Here is a 5,037-nt window from a genome sequence, read left to right as displayed (position 1 = left end):
CGCAGCTGCCTCTGGAAGGCACCGAGATGTACCTTTTTGCGCAAATGGTCAAATCAAGGTTTTGTAACGCGAGCTGTGCCACAGTGAAATGGCACTAGGCAGAGGGGGCCATCGTCGCGATATCCAGGGTTGTACGATGAATAAATAAACAGGTCGCGTCGTCCTCGACTCGGCGCCTTTTTGCAGGGGCGGACAGGCAACTGGCAAGGAGTTGCACTGACTGTACCCGTGAGCCGTCTCTCGCGCGCTCTCACAGCTCCAACTTGAGCTCCTCCTCCTCAGCGAGGGCGGGCCCTCGCTCTGCCTCGCCGCCACCACTCCCGGCGCCGCCGTCGCTCCCAGCCGCGCCGTCACCCACGGCGGCGCTGCCACCCCTGACGGAGTTGCCACCCCCAGCGCCGCCGCCCGCGCGCTCCGCGCTCGCCTCGCCCGCGGCGCCGCCTCGCCCTTCCCTCTGCGGGCAGTCCTCCCCGCTGCAGACGGGTAGCGGAGTCACCGCGTGGCTCTCGCCCAGCACCGCCGCCGAAGAGGGCTCGTGCCCCCTCACCGCCAATCGCTCCTCCAGGATGGACCGCGTGAACAAGGAGGTCGCGCTGCCCAAAAAGTAGGCGCCCCTTGCGCACACCGCCAAGTCGAACAACCCCATCGCCGCCGAGAGGCGGAGCGCGCCCGCCGCCGCCGCCGCATCGGACCCGACACCGCCCACGTCGCGCGCCGTCAGCGGCGGCAGCAGCGGCGCCGGCTCTGGCGCCAGCTGCTGCCCGCTCCTCCGCTCGATCATCGCCGGCCGCAGCTTGGCGGTGACGTGGGCTAGCTCCGCCGCCACGACCGAGTCGGTCGCAAGGAAAGAGCGCCTAGAAGAGAGGCGTGTGAGCCATACGCAGAGAGGCGTGAAGAGAGCACGAGCTGGTCGCGAAGAAGCGGCGCCGGACGCCCGTCCGCTTCATCAGCCGGCGCGTGTGCCGCACCAGAGAGTGAGGCGACTGGAGCGCGCCCCGCGTAGCGGCCCGCGCGGCGAGGAAGTCGGCCCCGCGCCGCCAATGGATGGCGACGAAAGGCTCGCCTGACGACACGAAGACCGCGGGTCAAGAAGATGACACCCGGGCGGTGTGCGGCGGACGGCTCGCCTACGCGGGAGAGAGTGCCGCGTCTTGAGAAGGAGAGGGCCGTGACGCGTGGATGGCGACAGAGGGGGCTACTGCTGCGCCTCCGAGCAGCGACGCCGCAACCTTCTCCGCCGCGGCCTCGAACGCACCGTGCAACCGAACCGCACCCCGCAGTGGAGAGACGGCGCCCAGCCCGATCCCTGCGGCGAGGGGGACGGGGCGCGCTAGTGGCGGCCGCAGGGGCCCTGGAGAGGCTACATCGCGGCTACAGGCCGAGCTGCAACCGTTGCAGTGAGTGCCTCGCGTCGCGGCAGAGGCGACAGCAGGCGGGAGTCGGGCGAGAGTCGGGTCGGGGTCGGGGTCGGGGCCGTCAGGGTTTTAGGTCCGCGAGGCTTGGCACGCCTGGCATCGCATCCGGCAGCGGCGGCAGCACCGGCAGAGAGGCGGGCGGGCGGTGCAGCAGGTTGAAGGCGAGGACGCGGGAAGAAGAGAGGCGCCGCAGCGCAGCGATGGCGGAGGGGTCCCACTCGGTAGGCAGCCCACCCGACGCGCCCGGCTGCCACGCTATCCGGTCAGCCTCTGCTCCGCCCTCTCCGCCTCCGCCGCCGTCGAGACGGTCGGAGCAGTGCACTGCAGCAACCGGCAGCAGTGCACGGTTGAAGGGAGCGCCACCGCCGGGAGGGACGTCCCGTGCGACGCTGCCGCAGCGGTCGAGACCAACCAGCACGAGCGTCGCGCGCAGCGCCGCCTCGCCGCCCGCGCTCCCTGCCGCCTCTCCGGCCGACAGAGCGAAGAAGCGGCGCAGCTCGACCGCCGGCAGCGCGGCGCGCATGGCACTCACGTTGAAGAGGGCGCCCCACTCGACGGTGGAGAGGGAGAGGCGCGCGAGCTTGGCGTGCGCCGCGCCGCAGCCGCCGCCGCCGCACGCACCCTCCGTCGTCCCCTCCACCTCCGCCTCGGCCGCCGCCTCCTCCTCCTCCTCCTCGCCGCTCTCGACGGCGGGGAGCGGGAGGCCGCCACGGGTGAAGCCGTCGACACGGCCCAGCATCTGGTGCCGCGGCTTTGGGGGGTGCTCGTGCAGGCGGCAGCGGGGAAGGACCAGCGTGCGGCCGAGCGCCACCGCGAGGGCCGCGTACCGCTCGATGTAGAGACGCTGCTCATTGAGGCGGGCGTGCGCGGGTGGATCGACGAGAAGGTAGCGCTCGACCTCGTCCACGGCGGCGGCGGCGGCGCCGGGTCCGGGAGGTTGGAGGGCCAGGGCCAGGAGGAGGGCGGGAGTAACTCTCCGCATTTTGATTGGAGTGGCGTACCCGGGTACCTCCTGTATCGGGGTTATGGCGGGTTTACGAGGTGTGAACGTGAACAGAGTAGCCAGATCGCTGTCGATCGTTACGGCACGCATGGGGGGCCTCCCGGACGTATGATCCTAGCCCAATAAGCGCCACGGAGCACATTTGGATTTTTGACAGAATTAAATGCACTGCCCCCGCACGGTACTAACGATCGTAGTTTTGCGCAGTGAAACCACCCCCGCCTCAACCCGCTCAGGGACGGACGCATTTCCCCCCTTTCAAAGGCGGTTTCGAAGTTGATGAGACCTCGCCCCCCCCTCTCGAATGAACGGCGTAAAAAGAGGCGCGGAACAGGCCGGAAGCGCCGCTTGGACGTGGGTCACACAACGGCAGCGCTCCAGACGCGCTCTGGTAGCTGCCAATGAAGCTGTAGCCCATCGCGCGCGCGCCGGACGGCCATTGCACCTCTACTGCAGTGCCCTCCTGCACCGAGAGCGACGCGTCAAACCTTTGCTGCCCATGACCGCCGGCGGCTCCGAGCTCGGGCGAGCGAGCCCTGGCTGAGCTGAGCCTCTGCGGTCGCAATGCAGCGCTGCGGTCGGTGCAGAGTGGCCGTGTGCGTACGGCGTCGTACGCGCACGGCCGCTCTGCCTCAGTGTCGTGCGGCTTGGGCCAACTGAGGTCGCTCTCCGACCTCGCTCGCCGAGCTCACAATCCGGCGCGAGCCGCATCGAGTGGAAGTTCGACTTCAGCTCCCGCGAGTGGATGCACTGCCTTGTCGAGTGCAAGCAGTTGGGCTCCGCCGGGAGCATGTGGTGCAACATGTTCTCTGGGCGCCAGCAGACGCGAGCGCGCAAGCGCGTGTTGAAACGGACGCTCCATAGCAACACTCGAGATACACTCGAAGGGGGTACACGTTTTTTATTCGGGTTTCGTGGGTTCCTAGTGCACTTGGAACCGACGAAACCGAAGCGGGTTGGCCCCGGGGTGGTTTCACTGCGGGGGGCGGCGCCCCTCACGGCACCACACTGACGCAAGTTACAGCCCGAGATTAGCCTAGCAGTGACTGGGAATCGCCTGCCGGTCGGCTTGGCACGAGCCAAGCACTAGGGTGGCCGTCAACCGAGTCCGAGCGGCGCCTGAGGTGGGTGCCACGGCGTCCGCACGAAGGCGTGGCGGGGTGAGGAGCCAGGGGTGGTGAACACCTCCCCGACGGGCGCGCGGCGCGCCGGATGGTCCGCCGAGGCCGCCGCCGCCCCGGCGGCGGCGATGGGGGCGGCGGCGCCGACCCGGCCGGCGTTTGTCGGCTCCACCTACAGAAGAGCAGTCTCTGTGGGTCGACGATACTAACTCGGTAGTAACGCTGAGCGGTGCTGTGCGACGCCGCGTCGTGCGCGAGGCGACCTCCTGGGGCTACCTGGGCTGGCAATGGATGCCACCAGGACGCACGGCTAGCAGGAGCCAGTCGGGCATGCCCTGCTGTGGAGCAGAGCCTGCTGGCGCACCGGCGATACTAACTCAGCGCGCCGCGAGAGGCAAATCTGGGCGACTTTGGAGGCGCAGTTCTCGAGGTTGCCGTCGACGATTGATGTCGGGTAACTTGTCACTGCCGTCCGGGAAGGTCTTCTCTCAGCAGGCCGAGCGCCGTGGCATCGCGCTGCTCGCAGCGCTGTCGCGGCGCCGAGAACCCCCAAAACTCTCGCGAGACCTCGATACTAACAAAGACTACGATACTGGAGGTAGAGCTCTAGCTTCGCAACCTCGAAACACGCAACCTCGACACCTCGACAACGTCGACGCGCCCCCCTCTCCCGGAAGCTCCGGCGCCGCTCATGCAGAACTTGCGGAAGCCGAGCAAGGTCGTCTCGTCCCAGGGCGCATATTGGCCCTCTCGGACGACGGCAAGTGGCGCGCCGCCCCCTGAGGCTGCACCACCGCCGCCGACTCCGCCGCCCGGCCCCGTCGTTCCGCCGCAACCGCGCCAAGACTCTGGAGGACAGCTTGCTCAGCTGAAGAAGGAGCACGAGAAGCTGAAGGCGAACTTCGTCTCGGCGAATAAGCGGACTGCGAACGACAAGCAGGAGAGGGATCTGACCATCGCAAAGCTGGCCGGGCAGATATGGGCAGATATGGGCGGATACGGGCAGATACAGGAAGATGCGGGGAGATGCGGGGAGATGCGGAGAGATGCGGAGAGATGCGGGGGCGACGTCCCGACACGGCAGGTTGGAGCTGACCCCGGCGCCCGGGAGAGAGAGAACAGCGATGGCAGCCCCCAATGACCGTAGACAGAAATGACGAGCCGACAGCGATGCTTGCAGCGGTAGCGAAGGCGGCGAGGAGGGCCCGCTGCACCGCTGCAGAGCTCCGCCGGGCGGCAGCAGAGACAGCGGCGGACGCACGGGACATACGTCGGCATAGGAGCCAGGGGGGTGGGCTGGGAGAGTTGAGTCAGATGCAAACGCACCGTCTCGGCAGCGAGGCCCATGATGGCGACGGCGGCGACGTAGGCGAGACGGCGGGAGCAGGCGCACATCGCTTCCAGGGAGGGGGTCGCACTTGTCTGCACACCACATGCTGGGGGGGGGGGGGGGGGCCCCCCCCTCCTTGGAAAAAATGTGCGCCTGTTCCCGCGGGGG

The sequence above is a fragment of the Emiliania huxleyi genome, assembly GCF_000372725.1.
Source record: "Emiliania huxleyi CCMP1516 unplaced genomic scaffold EMIHUscaffold_32, whole genome shotgun sequence".
In the NCBI taxonomy this organism is placed as follows: Eukaryota; Haptophyta; order Isochrysidales; family Noelaerhabdaceae; genus Emiliania; species Emiliania huxleyi.
The sequence above is the reverse complement of the archived record's forward strand: the minus strand, read 5'-3'. Positions refer to the sequence as shown.